The sequence below is a fragment of the Furipterus horrens genome, unplaced genomic scaffold (genome assembly GCF_987537825.1).
Source record: "Furipterus horrens unplaced genomic scaffold, mFurHor1.1.pri manual_scaffold_3, whole genome shotgun sequence".
NCBI classification, from domain to species: Eukaryota; Metazoa; Chordata; class Mammalia; order Chiroptera; family Furipteridae; genus Furipterus; species Furipterus horrens.
In genome coordinates, this window is record NW_028327173.1 from 31,060,905 (window position 1) to 31,084,896 (window position 23,992).

Genomic DNA, 23,992 nt, shown 5'->3' on the forward strand with positions numbered 1-23,992 from the left:
AAATTCAAACCTAATCTATTCTTCTTTTTTCTTTTTCTACTTTTGGGCATTTCCCTCTCCAATGGCCCTCCTCCTTGCAATAGGCACATTGATTGGCACCTAATGGGCCTCTCCTCCTTCCTTTAGGGTCCTTCCTCCTCCTCTGGCCTCGCCACTTTGTTTCTAAGAACACCATGGCCTGCTTTACCTTTAAAGGCTCTATGTACCAGCTGAGAGGGATTCATTCCCAATGCCCCATCTAACTTCTGGAGTTTCCTTCTAATACCTGGGGCACTTTGCCCAATAAAAGTCACGTTTACCATTCACTCATTCTCTGGTGCCTGTGGATCAGCATCACTGTGCTTCTTATAGGCCTGACAGATCCTCTCTGAAAATTCAGAAGAGTCTTCATCTGGTCTTTGTTTAACAGCCAGTATCATATTTAGGCTCTTTTGTTTGGGATCCCCTTTCTTAAGCCCTTCCAGTATACACTTTCTGTAATAGTCCAGGAAGGCTAGGCACCAATTTGCGTTCCAGTTAAGTTCTGTCAAGGGAATTACCCCACCTGAGTTGGGGGTCCCACCACGATTCTGTTGGTGGAGACGTCGGGCCTCTTCATTAGCCCTATTTATAACCAACCATCTCTCATCTGCAGTTAAGAGGATATTTAGGAAAGGCTATACATCTGTCCAGTTTGGATGATGAGGGGCAAAAATGGAGTTGATAAGATATGCCATTCTCTAAGGATCATCCCTGTTTGAGGGGTTGGAATTCTTCAAATTCAGTAATTCTGAAGTGGAAAACCGAGTACGGGTCCAGTAGTAGCCAGCAAGCTGGCCTTGCTGATTTACTTCACCTATAGGGTACTGCCTCAATGCAAACTGCTTTGCTCCAGACAGGGATGCTCCCTGGCCAAACTGGGTGCCCTGATAGGTCTTTTAGGGGGAGACCCATCCCTCGTCATACAGGGGTGGAGCTGTTGCCTCTGTGGTCTCTACTTCAAGGGCAGCTCGTGAAGGGGATGGTGGTGAGAAAGCTCCTTCTGCCACCAATCTTGGGTGCCCTGGGTTCAGAATATTGATAAGGTTTATCTCCTCATTCTCTCTTTCTTCCTGTGTCTTACTATTGGGAAGAGGTTTTGAGGCTTCCTCCCTTCTCTGTACCACCAAGCAATTCTCTGTCCTTGGGGAAACCCTATTATGCAATGACATAAATGCGTTGACATAATGGATTTCATCTCATCTGTCTAACTGTTGGCAATACTGTTTCAATTGCATGATGGTACAATAACTGAGGGAGCCATGCACAGGTCGGCTTTCCTCACAATCCAAAACATACGTAGGCCACACAGTATTATAATAATTAATCAATACCTCTTTGGACATTGGATAATAGCAGTACATAGGCTAGTCTGCCAGAATTCTACCCAGTGATCTCCCTCTAGGAGCCAGCACATAACTGCCCTTATTGGCCTGGATGTACAGGCCAAAAGCTATATCCAGAAAAATCCAGGAAACCTGAGAACATATAAACAAAACTGGTATCCATGACTCCATTATTCCAAAGAGTACCCACAAGCAAATCTTCTGCCAACCAATCTCACAAACCATGGTTCCCACACAATGTCTTTCACAAAATAGTGCTCACCTGGACCTAATTTCATGGCCCTTTCCCAGACCCATTTCCTTTTTACCAGCCAGGCCTGTTTAGGCCGGCACCTCAAGTGGGCGTGCAGAGGAACTCCTGGAGACTGGGAAAAACCCACAGGCGCACTCTTGGAGTCAGCCAGCCACAGGCAGATAGGGTCCCACCAGAGTCGCATTGCTGTTACCGAACAGCAGTTGGGGTCCAGCTGCCTGCCACTACCCTTGAGGCAAAATTCCAGAGGCAAAGGTTTAGTGATAAAGGAAAGAGGTCTTTATTCAATCGTCGTCGTCGGCAGCCGTCCGTCTCGAGAGACGATGGTGTAGCTTCTTCAGAGTCTATCTGCACCGCCAAGAATGGCTGTGCAGTCCGACTCGGGAGTGACATGGTATCTGTCTCCTCCCGTGTTGAATCGACATCTTGCGATGACGCTGAAGCTACAGAGCCTGGGCAGGGTAATATGGAGGGTCTGCTGTTGCCCATGCAGCAGACCCCCCCTCTCTTCGCAGCTGAAGGGTCCAAGGGAAAGACGGAGTCGATACAGCTTGGGTTCAGGTGCGCCGCAGGAGTTGCCGGTGTTGACTACAACGTCAAACCGCCTTAGGGACTCCGGCTCCGGATTTTCTGTCGGGGTTTACTCCCTTAGCCTTTCCCCTGAAGAGGTATGCCGCAAGGCAGCGGAGGTTTTTTGGAGTCAGAGTTTTCCTTCTCTGATGTACCCTGACTGGAAGATCGAACCAGCGACACTTAGCTCGCAGGCCGACGCTCAATCCACTGAGCTAAACCAGCCAGGGCAATCTTTATTCAATAGCTTCCCAATTTTGGAATAAAAGCTTTCCACACGAATTAGTCACTTAGGCCTATCAATTAAAGGTAAACTCTTTAACTCTTTAGTTACAGTTATAATCACTTAAGCCTATCAGTTAAGGCTAAATGCTTTAACATCTGAGTTCTCTTATCATTCCCCCTGTTGGTTTTAATTATTTTATTTCTGTAGGGTTAGTTTACAAACTAAAACAACATAAGATACAAAAGCTACACAATTTTGCAAGAATGGCAGACTTCTGCCTCAGAGCATGTTACCTCTAGAACACCCAAAGAATAACCCTGCTACCCTCTGCCAGGCCAGCCCGATTCCAGGCTATGCCCGAGATCCTTCCCATCCAAAATACCATCCATTGGGAAATACAGGCAGCTGCAGCACAATCACCCAGGCATCCTTGAGGAAGAAGAGAGCCAGCAATCAAGCTGAGAGCCCAAGCCAGCTGAGGGCCTCTGAGCCAGAGACCTAGCCCTCTTTTATTTCCAATCTTCTAGACATTCAGCTTCTCAGCCAATCCCATCCTAGACTGTTTATCATTGCCTCCTCCTACAGCCCCTCCCTACTCCTCCCCTGTAATCTGATCAGATCTCTCTGTATCAGTGTCTGCAAATTATATGAAGGACCTACTGCTTCTTTTTGGTGCCAGGCCCAGAAGTGCTTGATTGTTCTGCAGTCACTGTATTTACTAATTTGGCAAGCAAGTCAACAGAGAATCAAAGGATAAGTATAAAGTAGTTTATTTACATACCAGAAGAGAACTGACCTCTAAACTCACATTTCATCATTGTCCTTACTTCCCTCAAAACTGAAAACTTCTTGAAGCTTGGTTGAGGACCACTTTGCATCTAAAATATGTGTTGGTTTTGACCTTTTATCTAATACTCATGATTTTATTTCGGTTAAGAGAAGTGAGGTGAATGCTGGCTGGACATCTTGTGATCTGGATTAAATTTCCTCTAGGGGTCAGTTTCAGGGCTTCCAGGAGCTGGGCTTAGCCAGAGAATCACACCTCAAACAGGATGTTTTTCCAACTAGGTCTTTTTTCACAAAGTACTTTTCAAAGACAATTGCTTATTTCAAAGGCAGTAGTTCTCAATCCTGGCTGCTCATTATAATCACCTGAAGAGTTTTTATAACAATACTATGCCTAACCCCCAGAGATGCTGACTGAATTGGCTCAGGGTGGGGCACAGTCTTTTTATGTTCTGAACAGTTCCTAGGTGTTTCTAATATGCAGCTAAGGATGAGACTCACTATTCTAGAGTGAAAAACTTGAAGACTTTGGGTTTGGTTTTTTTTTTAACTTGGCTTTTGATAATAGGGCAAAAAAGGTATACATAGAGGACAGTACATTCCAAACTGCTTGATTATACACCCCATTAGTAAAATATTTTAAATGCCTTCCAAATATATGTATGCTTACTGTTGTGTAAATTATTTATAACACAAACTATGAAATTAAAAGATATAAATATGACATAAACAATATTTCTAAAATAGTTTTTATTTTACTTTTAATGGTATAAAGAACCCTTATACTCTTCTATTGAGAGCAATGAGACAGAATGGGCTTTACTCTTCCTAAATATCTTGTAAAACAGTAATTTGAAGATCCAGTTGTAGGTTTAATTTATTTCTATGCTTGATTTAATGGATATTACAGTTTAAAAATATAATTCAGAAAAAAGTTCCATGTGTCCTTTCAGTCCTGACACCAAAAGTTGTGAATAACTGTCTTAGCTACCTATTGCTATTAAGCCATAATAGCATGAACTTAGTGGCTTAAAAACAACACACATTTATTATCTTGCAGCCTCAGAGAATCAGGAATCTGGTCATAGCTTTGTTGGATCCTCTGCTTCAGGGTTTCCCAAAGTTATAATCAGCTAGTTTACCAAGGCTGCCATCTCATCTGAGGCTTGACTGGATAAGAATTTGTTTCCAGGCTAATGCGGTTGTTGGCAGTCTTCAGTTTCTTATAGGCTACTGGATTGAGGACCTCTGTTTCTTGCTGGCTCTCAACAGGAGACCACCCTCAGCTCTGCACAGTGTCCTTCTCTGTGGTAGCTCACAACATGGCAGCTTTCTTCCTATCTAGAAAAGGAAAGGCAGGTTCTCCTAGAAAGATAGTTGAATCTTATGTAATATAGTCACATACAGCTAACCATGTTACAGAAACAGGGGAGTCCAAAAACAAACCCCAGAGTTTGCGGCTGGGAGATAGGGAGCGGGAAGCAGCTTTCGGGATGCCCTTGCATGCCTGGAGCTGATGGCTAGAAACATTTTTGCAAAGATCCGCTTTGCTTCTAAGACTCAGGAAGATGGGAGGGATCTTGGACTGTGGGCTGGTACAGAAGAAGCAGACAGAGCCTACGTAGGCTTCTGTGAATGGTCAGAACTGTTTGCAACACCGACTGCGGGAGAGGGCACAGTGAGGGAGAGAGAGGAGGCAGGGAGGAAGAGAGGCAGCTGCGGACATATTTTGGGCTGGCTCTGGCTCTAGGAGGCTCTCTCAGGCTCTCTCTGGCCCTCACGCCCTCACTCTCTGGCTCTTGTGGGCTCCCTCCATCTGGCTTGGAGAAGGGATCTCCAGGCTGCTTTGAGAAGGAGAGGAGATCCATGTGGTTTGCAGGAAGAAGGCAGTTTGCAAGGAGGCTGAGAATCCAGGTGGTTCTGCATTGAGAGCTGAAGGGCACCACAGCACAGAAAGGACCTCCCCACTGGTAAAGCTGAACTGTGCCTAGGAAGTAGGGAAACCGTGTTTCTGACTTTCCTAAGACTGGCCAGGTCTGGGAGGGGGAGGCAGGACTGTGTGTAAATAAACAATCCTTTTTCTTTTCACCAAACTCTGGTATTCAGAGTTATAATTCTGGCGGTGGGCAATCGGGCCCCTAACTAAACAGCCCGTGGGTTCTGTTTCAATCGGAGCAGCCCAAGGGTTCTGTTACAACCACATACATGCAGTCACCTTTGCTGTATTCTGCTGGTTAGGATCAAGTCACAAGTCTCACACATTCAAAGTGTGAGGCAGGCATCATGGAGAACACCCCAGAGTGTCCATCACACTTAACTAAATACCTAAATACATAAGTGAAGGAGGGAAAAGGGAAAGCTATTTTTTGTGGTAATAGGCCAACTAAAAAATGTAGAAGGAATGATAGATAGTCAGGAAATCACTATTTTCATGGCAATAGATGATGTAAATAAGAATAATCAATGGATGTTAAAACCATTGAATAAAAATATGTTGGAGAACAGATTTACATAATATCAAAGTATCTTCTCATAGACTTTCGCTTCCAACGATAATTTACCCTTCAGCATAAGACATCTAAAAGTTTGGACAAAATATTTGAAACAATATTTTTTCAAATGTTGGAAAACAGGCAGAATAAGAGAGTGATCCTTGAGATAAGGGAAACAAGTGAGGTGAGCCCTGTAATGGCCCCAGCTTACTGCACAGAGAGAATTTTCTGCCACCGCTCAAGGAGAGAGAGCTCAGAGTCCAGCATTCCCTGAGTTGAGGAAACAATGTTGAGAACTTGAGGAGGCCAGCATGGATAGAATTTGCAAGGTAAAGTATCAGAGAGGAGAGAGCAGTACAGAGAAGAGAAAGCACTTTGGAGATTTTCAGAAGATTCTCCTCACATCTTCATCTGGGTACTGATCAGTACATGTATGTAAGAAAACTATCCAAGTCTTGGGAAAGTAAGTGGAAAAATTCTGGCCTCACATAGGCTGGAAACATTTCATGTTCCCAAGAACCAGAGTAGGTCATCAGGTTGAAAATGCTTCAGTTGTGTAGCAAAATTATAGCTAGACTAACAGCTGTTCTGGTCTTGAAAGAATCAAACTATTTTTTGGAACAGAGCTCACAAATATTTATAGAAATACAAAAATATCCAACACCCAACAACTGACAAAGTATGGCATCCAATAAAAAATTATGCAAAGAAGTAAAGAATATAAACTATGATGAGGAGAAAAATCAGTCAGTAGACAACAGATCCAGAGATGACACAGATGATAGAATTAATAGACAAGGACATTAAAATTATTTTAAATACATTTCATATGTTCAAAAAGGTAGAAGGAAGCATGCATGAACATATTAAACAGAAACATGAAAAACATAAGAAAAAATCCCAAATAAAGCTTCTAGAGGAAAAAAAAAAAGAATGAAATGAAAAATACATTGGATGAGAATAACAGCAGATTAGGTACTGCAGATCAGTTAACCTGGAGACATAGCAATAGAAACTAGACAAAATCAAATAGAAAGGGCTGGAAAATAACGGCCATAAGCACAAGTTGGAGCTCACAAGGACGGACTGAAACCTGTGTCAGTTCTCATCATCTCTGACCTTGGTGGCATGTGTATCCTGCAGAAGCATTGAACAATAAATACTATCAACAAACTTGACCTAATCGACATTTGTAGAACTCTATACTCAGAATAGATATTGTTTCCAAATGCACATAGGACATTTACCAAGATAGACTATGAGACATTCTTCTCCCAGATTCCCTGTATTCTAGTTCATACAGGGTTCCCTGGGTGATTTGGCAGGAAAAGCATCATGTGGCTGAGCTGCGGACTTTATCTGCTTGAGGACAAACAGGTTCTTGGGCTTTATAGGGCCCAATGAAGTGGACCCTTATTTTTTCAGGGGCCTCTACACTATATGTATCCAGGAAGGGAGCACTGAGGAGACCAATTTTGGAAAGGAAACAGAAGAGAGGGAATTTTCTAGTTTTGCAGACAGACAAACTTGAATTGCAGTTCTAGATGTGTTACTAACCAGTTATATGACCGCAGGGAAATTACTTAACCTCTAAACTTACATCACTTCATCTATAAAATGCATATGACGATGTCCCCAAAGGACCCATATGAGGCTCAAATGAGATAATACAGTTAAAGGGCCTCATAAACTATTTGTCCCTGTGCAAACACACGCCATTGTTATTGTGAGGATGATTGCTTCCTGTATGGCCAAAGTGGCTGTGGATTTCCTGCACATGGAGCGTGCATCTGCTCAGACTCTGGCTGCTGTGTTGGGTCCCAGGGAAGCCAAGCAGAATTTCTGCCTTCATCCAAACAGTTTATTTCGTAACTTGGCCTTGCTTTAGCTTGGGCTGGCATTGAACAGAGACTGTGCAGGAAGTTCTGCCTCGTCAATCTGGGCCTCCCGAGATAATAGGTTGGAAAATCGTTATCTGGATCCAGTATTTCATTGAAAAGGGCTTCTCAGTTCCTGTTTCTTGGCTCCAGTTTATTTTTTATTTTTTAAACTTGTTGTTTTATTTTATTTTATTTATCTGTTTTTAGAGAGAGGGGAAAGGAGAGAGAGGGAGAGAAATATCAATGTGCGGTTGCCTCTCGCACACCCCTAACTGGGGACCTGGCGTGCAACCTAGTAATGTGCCCTGACTGGGAATTGAACCAGTGACACTTGGTGCACAGGCCGACACTCAATCCACTGAGCCACAGCAGCCAGGGAATGGCTCCAGATTTTGAGCTGCCCCATCCCAATCCAATTCTTACGTTTTTCTGCTTTCTCTGTTTCCTGACCCTGCTTCCCCCTGCTCATGCTCAGAGATATGCTCTTTAGGCTCTGACCGGGGCTGTGCCTGGCTGGATCATTAATCATCTGTTTAGGCCAGCACCTAGTCTCTTTGCAGCTGGCCGAAAGAGTAAGGGCTGCCTGAATAATTTGCCTCTCTAATTTCCCAGATTCAGGATCACAGGACAGCTTTGAAGGAGAGACCACTGGGTTTGGTGCAAGTTGCAAAGGAAATTAGGGCAATATTGGTATCTCCCCTTAACTTCCACAGACTGACACACATGCCCACAGACATGCACACTCTAGCATGTGCACATTCTACACACACGGACATATAAAGAGACATGCATATTGATGTCATCACATACATGTGCACAAATACTAACACAAATAACTTAGGTCAGAAGGTCTAGATGGTGTAGAGAAAGTGATTGGCTCTGATTCTTTTTTATTCCCAAAAGTCTGAGACAGACATGTAAAAACTTTACATAAAGAAGGACTTGGAATTCCGAGAGGTGTGCCCTTTCTGTCTTTGATGACCCTTTCCATTGACTGAGATTATAGAAATATCAAAAGTTGTCTTGTATAGAATGTGCCTCTGTGTTCAGTACGGTACCTTTGTACATACCACCTCATGGAAGCTCACCCCAGCTCTATGCAAGCAGAATATTCTAGGCCTCATCAGAATATGGGTTCAAAAGAAGCCATCTTAATATTAACTTACTTAGCTTTCAGTTGCCATGAAGGACCTCAGTGCCCCTCACAAGTCTCCCCAGATATCCTAAGGAATACTCAGAGGGTCTCACAGGAATTGAGAGAAAATTGTTTACATTCTTATGCTCCAGCCATCCCTTCAAGGAAAATTCCCATTGCTTGGCACCCTCCACCAGAATTCTCCAGCAGACATAAGCATCCTCCACCTCTGACCTTAGCACTGTAGTTTGTAGTAGCGAAGGGGAAAGAGGGGAATTATCAACTCCCTAACTTTGTCACAAGAGTCACGAAGCTTCTCCAAATCTGCTCCAAGTCTGTCCCAAGTCTCATAAAGATTTGATGCACACCATGCTCCAGCCATTTGGCAGCAGATACTTTTGGTACCCTGCCTTTACCCTTTAGGCCTTATCACATAAGTACTCACTAACAGACTTCCATCTGCCTGCATCTGCATCTCTTTGCCTGAAGTTCAGTCAGTCCATGCATGTGGCAGGCTGGGTGTGCAGTGACAGAGGTGATGATGGAGTAAATTAATATCCCCTGCAGCAGTTCTCAACCAACTGATGGGAACTGGTATATATATATACTCCAGTTCCTCACCCTTGCCATGGAATAACTCTGAGACCTGTAGTTGACAGAAATTCCCAGTTTCTCTGTGGGATTAAGCTCCAGTTACCTATAGTGATAACTGGTTTCATAACTTGTTCTTTATTGACCTCCTTTCATTCTCTTTCTCACTCCCTACTTCCCTGTTAGTGTTTCCTGTACTGCTTAATAAACTATTTGCTTTGAATCCTTGTCTCAGGGTCTGTTTCTAGGGGAATTCAAATTAAAACACCCACTCTCCAAGGAGACATCAGTGCCTCTGGCATAATCTATCTACTCCTGACCTGGCTGGTCTGCATAATTTCTATCTTCTGGACACTGGAGTGATTGATTATGACTTTCCAAACTTGCTGCCTCTATCAGAATATCTATTTAATTAATATAGAATATAATTACAATTTATCTATAAGCAACAGAGACTTACACAAAATGAGACCTCAGTCAAATGTCTGCTTTTTCTTTCTTGGTCCAGCCTCTCTGCCAGCTCTGCCTACAGTGGCCACTGGCTACTCTGGACTTCCTTTGCCTTGCCTGCGGGTTTATCTCAGGTCCCCCTCCCAATCACTGACCAAACGCCTGGATTTTTCTATGCAAAGCTGCAATTGGCTCAGCATTTCTGCCTATTTAGACTTTCTTTCATCACAAGGCTTTTGGGAAGATTTTGTCTTAAAGCACATGAAGATTGCAGAGTAATCTTTTCTACCCTCATAAGGTTTTTTTTGAGGGGTTCCAAATTACTTTATTCAGGAATGGTACAAATGAAAGACATAGTGGATGATTTGGTACAAGTTATAGAAAAGGTAAAGGTAACTCCAACATGCACGTACTGCTTTGGTGACCAGGGAAGCCACTCCCATGGCTGTGGGAAGGCAGCCTAAGGCTGCCTCTCTTCTGTCTCCCAGAGTGTGCTTGCCAAAGAGATACTCTACCACGCCAGATTCAAAGACCCCCAACCTGCGTGAGTTGTTTACATGGTCACCCAATTGTTTGATGGATTTCACCTGCTCATCCAGGTAGTGAGTCTCAATGAAGTCACACAAATGAGGGTCATTTTTTTCAGTGGCCAGTTTGTGCTACTCCAGTAGTGACTGATTCACACTTTTATCCAAGTGTAATGCACACTACATTGCATTGAACCCATTCTCCCAGTTATCACAGTGTGGCTTCTTGATATCCTGAAACAAGATTCGGCCACTCTTTTGGTTTTGCAGCTTCATCAGTTTCTCAGCATGTTCCCTCTTCTCATGAGTTTGGTGAAGAAAATATTTCACAAAGTTCTTCAAAGCCACATCATTGGGTCAAAGTAGCAAGACATGGACAGGTAGGCATAGGAAGCATAGAGCTCCAAGTTGATTTGGCAGTTGATGGTGGGTGGCCTCTGCGTCCTGGTGGTAGTTCTGGCACACCCACAAGGTAGACGTAGTCGTCATGTTGCATGACTGAGGACAGGTGGCTTTGCAGCGGTGGAACAGCGCTGAGGGCCTTGGAATGGTCCAAGGGCGTTGTGAGCAGGTGGCAGAAGGATGGATCTGGCTGGCTGTCTGGGATGAGGGTTTGGCACCAGTTTGTTCAAACACCATTGAAGCAGGAAACCATGATGATTCCCAGTGAAGACTGTGTCCTTATAAGGTTTTGCCAGGTAGAAAGTTTCACCCCAGAAGTCATGGCTGGTCAACTAGTGCTATTTGTACTCCTGTCACACACACAGAAGGGCAGGCTTGAGAGTTCACACTGAGTTCTGGAGAGATACTAGGGAGTGCTTGCTATATGCCCCATTTAAAAGCACTTGAGACATATTAATCTTATCAGCATTATTACTCAGAATGTATTGTAACTGAGGAGTGGCTTACTCTAGCCTGGGGAAATTGAGTTTATCACTTGCCCTGACAACAGAACAGAGTAGAGGTGAGACAGCCCAGGGGGACTATTTCTTTGGCTTTACTAAGAAACAAACCACAGTTCTCCAAATACCCTTGAGCAGTTGACTTTGCTGTTGGGCTTACCTTGTTATTGCTGCTGTTGATAAATTATAACAAAAATCACCAACTGTGTAAAAGCTGGTGAGGTCAGACCATCTAGCTTTGGGCCAAAGTGCAAGTTGAGCTCATATGTGTACATATGTGAAGCTTATTATATTTTACTTCCAGGAAAAAAACACAGCCATATTTTTTCCAAGTCCCTAATTGTTAAGATAGATTTATTTGTTTATTTTCCTGAAGGGAGTGCCTTGTCTTTTTTGTGACTGAATCTGAATGGGGACACTTGGAAACCACACCCGGTAAGTCACACCTGCTTTGTTCAATGTCCTGCAGACCTGAGATTCAGGAAGAGTCTGAAAGCACTCAATAGAAAGCTTCATCAGGTCAGCTGAAGACCCTGCAGGCCTTTTTTTTTTTTCCCCCTAAATCCTCACCCAAGGATATGCTTATTGATTTTAGAGAGAGAGGAAAGGAGAGAGAAAGTGAAAGAAACATCAGTGTGACAGAGAAGCATCGATTGGTTCCTATACCAGCCCCAACCAGGGATCAAACCTGCAACCTAGGTATGTACCCTGACTGGGGGTTGAACCCACAACATTTTGGTATATGGGATGATGCTTCAACCTACTGAGCCACTCACCCAGGTCCCAACCCCAAGTAGGTTGGGGTTCTTAATTTTTTAAGGTGCCCAGCATAATTCCGGTACATAGTGGTGTTTAATAAATTATTTTTGAAAAAATGGAGGAATGAATTTCAATAGCAAGTCTATTTTTAAAAGTGAAGGAAGAAAATGGCTGGAGGAGTGAGTTCAAAGGTCATCATTTAATGAAGGAGGACTGGGTATTAAGTAGGACCAAAAAAAAAAAAAAAAAGGTGTGACTGTGTTTTGGTCTCAAAACAACCCAGTTGCTTGGGGACTGATATAGATTCTGCCTGGACCTGAAACTTCTTATCTGAAGACCTAGTAGTGGGAGGAGTTTTACCCAGATGTGCTGACTCTCTAGTTCTCTGTATTATTTCAGACCAGGCCCAGTATTCAATGCTTGGCTAAAAAAACATGTTCTCTCTCAACCAGAAAGCTGAAAAGGCCTCATAAAATTTTTAACTCCATCCCCCCAGGGCTCAAGAAGGCATTTCTTATAGTATAGTGGTTCAAGTGTTAAAGGAGAGGCTCCCGAAGCAGACAGTTGTTTCAAAACTTTTTAGCCCTGGTAACTAAGGCTCTTGGCTATCCATCAAGCTTTTCCATTTCCCTTCTTTGGATAACAAAACTTGTTCCTCTTGTCATGTGACACATAACTCATCCATGACCTATGACAGTAGTCCATCTCCCTGGTTCAGTGGTTGACCCACAGAGGACATGTGACCAAAGTAGAGCTAATCAGAATAATTTCTCGGCTTAGTCTATAGACCGTGGAAGCCCTTTTTTGGTTACAGGTTCTTATCTAGATAATGTAAACCTGGAGATGCTGGCTACCACCTGTCTTACAGCACAGGGAGCCTGACAGCTATAGGCAAAAAACCAAGTGAATGAGAGTACTGAATAATACAAATACCTAGTACTTAGTAGGTACTTAGAAAATGTTAGTTTCCCTTCACCATAAGTCTTGTAAATTCAGTCCTCAGTCAAAAATCTTTAGCTTTTCAGATAACAAATGGTCCTTCTTGAGCTTCTACTCTACCTCTAGTCTCTAGTTTTTATTCTCTTCAGCCACGGAGCTCTGATTAAATGTTGGCAGTTTAGTAGACGAGTTTCACAGAACTGAAGACAGAGAGATGAACAAGACAGACATAGTTTCTGTCCTCAAGGAATTGATACTTTGTGGAGGAAAAAGACACTAGCGCAGACAGTAATAGCACAATATTCCAAACACAATGACAGAATTGTGCACTGGAAGTTGTGGGTGAAATGAATGAAATATTGCGGAGAGACATAGGTCAAGGGAATGAAATTTCAGTCTTCATAGTTGCATGCTCCATCTGCAAGATAATACAGCCAAATTTTCTCGATAGCTCGATCTTGTACCACATATACACAGCTTCTGTGCTACAGTACAGATTGCTACCGTGTTGACTCCTACTAATGGGGACTTCTGAACTTGCTCTACAAATACTTACTTTCCAAAAGACAGAGCTGGGAGACCTGGATAGCCCAGAACTTGTATTCTCACAGAGTATAAGAGGGTGAGGAGAACTGTTGGCAAGAAGGAGGGGAACCAGGCAGGAGCCAGTAGTGGCTGATCAGCAGGCATGAGAATCCTGGAAGAAATACAGATATTTGTATAACAGCTGCATAGGCCCTATCCATTCATCCATCCATTAGAAAACCTTATTCCTCAGCCTTGTAGGAGAGAATCTTCATTATCTCACTAAGGAGAGGGTCTTTTCAAGATGGCGGCTCTGCCCTGTCCAGAAGTGTTAGTCCATAAACACCTAAGAAAATGCTCAGCTCACTAGTGATAAAAAATAAATAAATAAAACAACATTGAGATACCACTTTCCCCCTTTCAAAACAAGAAAATGTCAGAGCCTCCATTTCTTTAGAGTTAGCAGGGTGGAGGCAAAGAGGACCTCCCGGTCACTGCAAGTGAAAATGTAGGTTGATGCTCTTTCTGGAAAGCAAATTGGCCTTAAAATGCTCATATCATTTCACATGATGATTTCACTTACCTGTCCATTCTAAGAAGGGAAATTGATATATGGAGGCAACAGCAGACATTTTTGGAGGTATCTTCACCCTTCTCTGATAACAGAAGGACCTATTCATGTCACCGCTTTTCTTAACTCCAGCCTCAAGTGGGACCTTGATCCATTGGCCACTGTTAATTGGATCAGAATAGACACCTGACCAAACTAGGTCAATTATATTGTCTTTCTTACCTAGGAATTCCAGTTCAGTTTGGGCTGGTATCTTGAATGGAAGGAGTGTAAAAATTCAGGAATTGTGTCAGACTATTATCCTCCATGTGAACTGTAGGGCAGAGAATGCCAATGGGCAGTGAGAAAGCAGTGAGAGGAGTATGAGGCAGAGATGTGGGGAGAGGCAGAGACAAGAGAGAGAGATAAAAGTACTACTGGGAGCATTCCATTGCACATTGTAGTAACTTCCGGAACTCCTTTCTCTTCAGTCTATGTAACACTCCAGGATCCTTATAACAGCTTATACATTCCCCTTTAGCTTACTTGAGTGGGTTTCAATTAGTTGTGTCCAAAACTTATCATAGCTTTACAGATAAGGAGGTGGTTGAGTAAATAATTGTACATTATTTGAACAGCAGATTATCAAACCACCATTCAATGTTTTAGAGGACTATTTAATGACATGTAAAATGCTCAATGTACAATGATAAATAAAAGTATCAGGATATACAATTTTCTGTGCATAGAAAAACATTTGTAAAAATTCAGAACCTTTAAAAAATTGTATTTATTGATTGATTTTAGAAAGAGAGGAAGGGAGAGGGAGAGAAAGAAGCATCAATCGGTTGCCTCAGTATGCTCCCCAACCCAACTGGAGACTTAACTCGCAACCTAGGCCTGTGCCCTGACTGGGAATCAAACCAGCAACCTTTTGGTTCATGGCCTGATGCTCCAACCAACTAAGTCGTGTGGCCAGAGCTCAAAACTTTTAACAATAGTTGCCCTGGGGTAAACTTTCACTTTTTATTTCATACACTTTGTTTTATTTGAACTTATATATGTACCACTTCTTATTTAACTAAGGTTACATTAGAAGCATTTTTCATATTGCTGTATACTTTTTAATTGCCATTATTATATTGGTTATATAATATTGTATTGCAAGAGGATATCATGATACATTAAATCAGTCTTTACTATTTATTAAGCAATGAAATAAAGAGGAACATCTATAGTGCTCCACCTTCTTCCAAGAATAGTTTGTTGAACTCTGGTTCAGTTTGTATAATCTGTGAGCTCTTTAGGATCCTTCTAATACATCCTCTTTATCAGTTAGAGATATGTTCAGTTGCAAGTAATTAACATGGCTTAACCATATAGAAATTTATTTTCCTACTAGAAACATTTGCTTGGAGATAGATATTCCGGAGTAAGAGAAACGGTTTCAGGTTACAGAATGTTATAAAATACCAGGATCCTCTGTCTTCCAATTCCACTGCATCAATATGAGGCAGGATAGTGGCTGTACCTCACAAGCAGATTCTGCTTTATAATTAAGAAGAGAAGGAAAGGACAAAGGACAAAGGGCTGAAGAAGTAAGCATACCAGCCACATACTTCTGGAAGCCTAACTGAAACTTCCTTTAATTCTCTCATTGGCCAGAACTGAACCATACAGCCACTCATAAGTACAGATTACCCCCACCTGCACTCTAGAAAGGTAAGAATTTTTAGCTACTGCATACATTGCTGCCCTTTACAAAACTGGAATTCTCTTAGTATGGAAGATAGAGGAATGGATTTGGGATAGACAACTAACAGTAGCAGGTTGTGTTCACTTTTGCTTATCTGGTTGGGTTAGGTTTGGTTCAGTTGCAACTAGATAAGTATTGACTAATACAGTCCTCATTGTCTCTCTTCTAGATTACTGTATTGGGGTCCTCACTAATCTCTCTGCCACTGATTTTCATTTTGCTTGGGATGATTATGCAAATGCAACCAGATGTCCCAAAGCGCATCTCTGAGCCTGGTTACTTTACTGCGTAATGCAGAGGTCAGTGAACTTTTCATTTAAAGGATCATATAGGAGATATTTTAGGCTTTGTGGACCAAGAGGGAAAACAAAGGATGTTACGCAGGTGTTTATATAAGAACAGAGAAAACAAATTTCCACAAACTTTTTATTGACAAAATTCAAAATATAATAATAACTGAGTACTTAAAAATAAAACAAACAACTCATGAGGGGGCCAGTGACTCAGCAACCAGGAGACATACTTGTTGCTGGGGCAGTGTGCCAACAGAAAGGAACAAAGTTCCACTGAGAAGCTAAATTGGTATTCAAGAGCAAGATTCCTGGCTTCAAGTTCAAGGTGGCGGAGTAGGAAGATCTTGATCTCACCTCCTCTCATTGACACCAAAACCACAACTACATATAGAGCAACTATCTCTGAGAATGATCTGACGATTAGCAGAACAAATTTCTACAAGTATGGATATAAAGAAAAAGCCACATTGAGATGGGTAGGAGGGGCAAAGACTAAGTCTAGTCAGGACACACCCCACTGCCCATTTCCCCTGTGGTAACCCACAGGTTGGAGGCACATTAACCACAGAGTCTCCCCACCCCCGAGAGATGAGGGATCTGAACCCCGGCTGGGGGGATCTGCAGCAGGAAGAGGAGACCCATAACATCTGGCTTTGAAAACCAGCAGGACTTACATCTGGGAGAGCCAAAGGGCTGCTGAAAACCAAGATTGAGCTTTTTCTGTCTCCTGGCACAGAGAAAGCAGTTTGAAAAGCACCTGGGGTCATATATGAAGGTGATAACATTGACTATTTTTAGGGTGTGTGCTGGAAGGACAGGAATCTGTTAATACTTTCTCCTGAGTCAGAAGTGTTGGTGGGTGCCATTCCCCGCCCCCCACCGCTCCTTTCTTCACTCTCCTTCCACCTAGTTCATCTGACACTAGCAGATGCCGTTTCTGACATTCTCCATTAATCTTGCTAATACTGTTCACGTTGCCCTGGCAGTTCCCTGAGGACTTACCCAGCTGGTACCCCTCTGAAGTGGCTCCTGTGCTGTCACACCTGGTAAGCAGCCTCAGTTGGCACAAGCACACAGCAGTGTGTCTGCAATAGTTGAGGCCAGGTCCCACAGCCAGCTGAGTAAGGGACCAACCTCACCTGCCAGTGTGTCCATAGAAGTCACGGTCCAGCTACAACAGGAGGCCACACTAGTCCATCCATGGAACACCTCTGGAGCACCTGGTTCTTCTGACAGGGGGGGATTCCAACACTAAGCCCCATAGGACACATTCTATATAAAGCCATTGTTTTTCAAGACCAGAAGATGCAGCTGAACTACTTAAAACATAGAAACAAACAGGCAAAATGAGGAGACAATAGAATATGTTACAAACAAACAAAAAAAGACAAAACCCCAGAAAAAGAACTAAGTGAAACAGAGGTAATCTGTCTACTAGATAAAGAATTCAATAGTCATAAAGATGCTCATTAAACTCTGCAGGCAAGGGAATAAGAAAGAAACTCAGGAGAAGAATAGAATTCTTTTTTGATAGGAGATAACATTTTACTTGATTTGGGTTTTAAAAAATTAGTGTTTTCTATCATCACATAGATTGCAAATGTTGTTCTGTGACATGGGCCTAATGAAAATAGTCAGTAGGCCAGATTTGGCCTGTGGTCTTTAGTTTGCCAACCCGTGGCCCAATGTCTGAAGTCTATATTCTGAAGCTTGATATTCAAAGGGCTTCCAAGATTTACTTATTGCCTTTCCATCTATATTTGTCATTACATCTATTCATTTGCTGCACTAGTAAAACTAAAAAACTTACCATTCACTATAAACCACCCTAAGTCCACTCTTTTATTCATGCTATTTTATCCATGATCTCTCAATATCAAAATAGTTCAAGGTTTTGTACAAATAGCATTTCCTTTTTGAGGTGCTTCCTGAACCTACAGCTAGAACTGATCCTTTCTTCTCTTGAATCCTCACAGAACAAATATTGCCTATTTCTGATCACTTGTACATGTTTTATTTCTTATCCTAGACTCTGAGATCCTTGATCCTAGACAAGTGTCATGTCTAGTTCATTTTTGTGTCTCCCTCAGGATGTAGCATGAACAGACATTCAGTAGATAATTATAGAATTTATGATGGAATACTAAGGGAGAATGATTCATATTAGGGGAGCTAGCCCACACTCTGGGATTCCATAGAAAAACACTCATCTAACTCACTGCTCTGGGAACTCTTTGGTCTCAGGGTTCTTCTTTCTGGACCTTTGATGGGTAATTGAGTGGAATTAATTCTCATGGTTTATACACACTATTTAGGTTAATCTGTCAAGATCTAGCCAGAGAAACAGAGCTCATGCCAGTAGTAACAGGGAACTAGTTACTAGTAGGTTGGAAGTGAAATAGGGGATGGGGAAGCAACTCAGAAATTAGCAACAGCAGGAAACTGCTACCATCCCTAGGCTAGAGACTCAGAGGAGGAGGTGGTGTTAACAGAGACCATGAGCTGGGACCACTAAGTGGGAACTGAAACCATAGAGAGAAGAACTGCCCAGTGGGAGCTGAAATAGGAAGAAAGGGACTGGGAGACCTGGAACCGTGAAAAAGACACAGTCAATCTTGGAGATGCTGCCTGAAGCAGAGATTCCCCAATATCCCTCCCATTAACCCAAAGTAACCAGGTTAGAAAACTGTAGAAATATAACTTTCATGGCCTTTGCCAGTGTGGTTCAGTTGGTTGGAGCGTCATCTCTTACACCAGAGGGCTGGGGGTTTGGTTTCTGGTCAAGGAGCCTATGGGGCGTGGCCAATTGATGTTTATCTCCCAGGTTGATGTTTCTCTCTGTTTCTCCTTTACCATATCAGTAAGATCTTTCATCTTTATAAACATATTTTATTTTATTTTTTAAAATATATTTTATTGATTATGTTATTACAGTTAGTTGTCCCAATTTTTCCCCCTTTGCCCCCTCTACCTGGTACCCTCATTCCCTCCATCAATCCCACCCCCACTTAGTTCATGTCCATGGGTCATGCATATAAGTTCTTTGGCTACTCCTTTACCTATACTGTTATTATCACCCCCTTGTCTATTTTGTACCTACCAATTTGTGCTTCTTAATCCCTACACCTTTCCCCCAATTAACCCCTTCCCCCTCCCAACTGATAACCCTCCAAATGATCTCCATATTTATGATTTCATTCTTGTTCTGGTTGTTTGCTTAGTTTATTATTTGGATTCAATTATTGATGGTTGTGAATTCATTGCCATTTTAATGTTCATCATTTTGATCTTCTTTTTCTTATATAATTTCCTTTAACATTTCATATAATAATGGCTTGGTGATGATGAACTCCTTTAGCTTTACCTTGTCTGCTCTTCAAGTCTAAATGACAGCTTTGCTGGATAGAGTAATCTAGGTTGTAGGTGCTTGCTTTTCATTACTTGGAATACTTCTTGCCAGTCCCTTCTAGCCTGCAAAGTTTCTTTTGAGAAATCAGTTGACAATCCTTTGGGAACTCCTTTTAGGTAACTCTCTTCTTTTCTCTTGCTGCTTTTAAGATTCTCTCTTTTTCTTTAACCTTTGGCATTTTAACTATGATGTGTCTTGGTGTGGTCTTCTTTGGGTCTAGCTTGAGACTCCCTGTGCTTCCTGGACTTGTATGTCTATTTCCTTCACCAAATTAAGGAAGTTTTCTTTCATTATTTTTTCAAATAAGTCTTCAATTTCTTGCTCTTTCTCCTCTCTTTCTGGAACCCCTATGATTTGGATGTTGGTGTGTTAAAGATGTCTCAGAGGTCCTATGCCTATCCTCTTTATTTTTTTTTTAAGTTCTTTTTTCTTCCTGTTGCTCTGATTGAATGCTTTTTCCCTTCTTGTGTTCCAAATCATTTATTTGATTCTTGGCTTCATCCCCTCCAGTGTTGGTTCCATCCCCTCCAATGTTGGTTCCCTGTGGATTTTTCTTTATTTCACTTAATGCAATCTTCATTTATGCCTGGGTCTTTTTATGTCATTGAAGTACCCAGTGAGTTTCTGGAACATCCTGATAACCAGTGTTTTGAATTCTTCATCTGATAGGTTGCTTATCTCCATTTTGTTTAGTTCTTTTTCTGAAGTATTGATCTATTCTTTCATTTGGGCCATATTTCTTTGTTTCCTCATTTTGGCAGCCTCCCCGTGTTTGTTTCTGTGTATTAGGTAGACCTGATTTGACTCTCTGTTTTAGCACACCTGTTAAGTTGTTTGGGGTGGAGCTTTAGTTAACCACCAGGGTTTGTTAAAAGGATGAAGAGACACAGGAGCCAAACTAAAATTCCTCCCACTGGTCAAAAGTCAGGCCACTTGAACATTAAAGAATAATGACTAACATGGATTGAAAGATTGAAACCATGAACCTATAACTAACTTTAAAAAAACCCCAAAACTCACTTGGCTCCTTACAGATGGCCAGGCACTCATTTTTCTGAAAATTGTTAAATGAAAAGAATCAGGCATATATTTTGGCTTTTCTGTAAAATTAAATATAAGACTTGGGTTCACTAAGGTAATAATAGAGTTAGACAATGATTGTCATTGTCTGCTAAATCCATTAGGTAAATGTTTGATGGAAAAACCTAATATAATGGATGGATCGAGTTGACAGTATCTGAACCTACTCAATAGTCTTATTACTGGAGGAACCATAAGTTATGTGGTTGCTGATATGATGCAATGAAAACTTAAACACGGCACCACATATGAAGTATTTGCCAAGAAAAATGAATCTGAATCTCATTAAACCTCTAGATGTAACTGCCAGTTTACAGGAAATCACTGGGGATAGGGGAGCATGTTAAATGACAGTACAAGGAAGGATTCAATCAGCTAAGTGCAGAATATAAGACACTCTATAGGACACATGACCTGATTTTTTCAGCAAATAAATGGCGTAAAAATGGGGAAAGGGGAAAATTATTTTAGATTAAAGGAGACCCGAGAGACATGTCAGCCAAATCAATGCATGGATGCGATTTGGAAAGAATTTTCCAAACAACTGCAAAAAGATATTTTTGCAACAAGGGGAGGAATTTGAACACAGACTGGGTATTAGATGATAATAAGAAATTATTATTAATTTTGTTAGTTGTGCTAATACAATTATTGTTATGTTTTGACAAAGTGGGCAGGAGAAAACAATGGAGTGAAAATAGTCTCTTCAATAAATGGTGTTGGGAGAACTGGACTGGTACATGCAAAAAAATTAAATTAGACCACAATACATCATATACCAGAATAAACTCAAAATGGATAAAATACTTAAATGTAAGTCATGATACCATAAAAGTCCTAGTGTCTTTTTACTACATAGGTAGTAAAATTTTGGATATCCCACATAGCAATATATTTGCCAATATATCTCCTAGGGCAAGGGAAATAAAGGGAAAAAATAAACAAAAGGGACTACATCAAATTAAAAACCTTCCACATGGCTAAAGAAACCATCATCAAAATGAAAAGGGAACTGACTGTATGGGAAAACATATTTGCCAATGATACCTCAGACAAAGGTTTAATCTCCAAAATATATAAAGAACTCATAAGATTCAACACCAGGAAGACAAACAATCCAATTAAAAAATTGGCAAAGGACCTGAATAGACAATTCTCCAAGGAGGACATACAGATGGCCCATAGATATATGAAAAGATGCTCAACATCACTAGCCATCAGAGAGATGCAAATAAAAACCACAATGAGATACCACTTCACACCAGTCAGAATGGCCATCATTAATAGATTAACGAACAAGTGCTGGTGAGGATGTGGCAGAAAGGGACCCCTAGTGCACTGTTGGTGGGAGTGCAGACTGGTGCAGACACTGTGAAAAATAGTATGGAATTTCCTCAAAAAATTAAAATGGAACTGCCTTTTGACCCCGCAATTCCAGTGCTGGGAATATACCCTAAGAATCCCGAAACACCAATTCAAAAGAACTTATGCACCCCTATGTTAATAGGGAGGGGGAGTGGGCTGGGCGGAGGAGGGCAAAGGGGGGAAAACTGAGACAACTGTAGTAGAATAACAATAAAAAAAGAGAAGTAGAAGATCAAAGGTAGAGGTCTGAAGAATGCCAACAGTTAAAAGGTAGAGGAGGAGATATCTAAGAGACTGAGAAGGAGTGATCAGAGAGGTAGGAGTTGGTGTTCTGAAAGCCAAGAGAAGAAAAAAGTTTTTCATGAAGGAGAGAGTCAACTGAGTCAAGAATTGCTGACTGCTCTAGTAAAGTGTTTAGAAAATGAGAGAGAGAGGTGCTTTTACTTTTTAAAAAGGTTTTATTTATTTATTTTTAGAGAGAGTGGAAGGCAGGGAGAAGGAGAGGGAGAGAAACATTGATGCGTAAGAGGTGCATTAGTTCGCAGGCCAGCCCTCAATCCACTGAGCCACACCAGCCAGGGAAAGAGGTGCTTTTAACAGACACTGGTAGAAAGCGCTACCCCAACTTGATATATTCTGCAGTGCAAAGTTGTCAGAACTGTCTGATACTGAGTTACTAAGGAAGACTATGAAGTAAAACTTAATAGAAATTCAAGACATAGTCTTAAAGCTCTATAAAAGCTGAAGTCCCCTTTAGACTATTACTTCAGTGGGGCCAAGGAGCATGTTCATCTCAATTTGCTCAACAGAAATGAGGCCTGATATATAGCAGGCATTTTCTGGATGTTTGTTAAAGAATTCAGGAACAAATGAAGGTAACATTGTAAACTATGAAGAGCATGAGCTCTGGAGATAATGTCTACTTACCCATTAGATTAACCTAATTGTGATTTCCTCAGAGTCCTTCCCAGTGCAAGACTAAAATAAGAGAAACTCAATAAATTTACATTTATACTAAAAGTTCCCAGGTGAAGTTGCTATTGCTGAAGCTCTAGGTCAGGGCTTCTCAACTATACGAGACATTAAAAACTTTTGTCTTGTGATTGCAGAGACTAACATTAAAAAAAAATACAACAAAAACTTCTAGAAAAATAACCACTATGAAACACAGTATGGCGGTTTCTCAAAAAAATTAAAAATAGGACTACTATGACCCAGCAATTCTACTTCTGGGTATTTATCCAAAGCAAATAAAAACACTAATTCGAAAAGATATATGCACCCCAATGTTTATTGAAGCATTATGTATTTACAATAGCTAAGATGTAGAAACAACCTAAGTGTCCATCAATAGATGAATGGATAAAGAAAACATAATATATATTAAATGGGATATTATTTAACCATAAAAAAGAATGAAACTTGGCATTTGTGACAACATGAATGAACCTTGAGGGCATTATGCTAAATGAAATAATTCAGAGAGAGAAAGACAAATACTGTATAATCTCACTTATATGTGGAATCTAAAAACAAAAACCCGACAAACTGCCCCCCCCAAAACCAAACAAACAAAACCTGAGTTCATAGATACAGAGATACATAGATACAAATATTGGTGGTTGTCAGAGGAGAAGGGTAGGCAAAATGGGTGAATGGGATCAAAAGGCACAAATTTCCAGTTATAAAACAAATAAATAAATCATGGAGATGTAATGTACAGCATGATGACTGTAGTTAATATGGTATTGCATATTTGAAAGTTATTAAGAGAGTAGATCTTAAAAGTTTTCATCACAAGAAAAAATCTGTAACTATGTATGGTGACAGATGTTAACTAGACTTACTGTGTTGATCATTTTGCAATGTGTATAAATATAAGATCATTATATTGTATATCTGGAACTAATATAATGTTCTATGTCAATCACACCTCAATAAAAAAATAAAGAAAAAACTAGAAAAAAATGAAATAACAGACATAAAATTTCTTATGATTAGATTCATAGACATAAAGTTATTTTGTCATATTGCTATAAATGTGTTTTAAAAGTTTGCTCTCAGTTTTTTACTTATCATTTTATAGACCAGTAACAGTTTGCCAACTGGCTCAGGTCCAAGGACCACATTTAGAGTAATT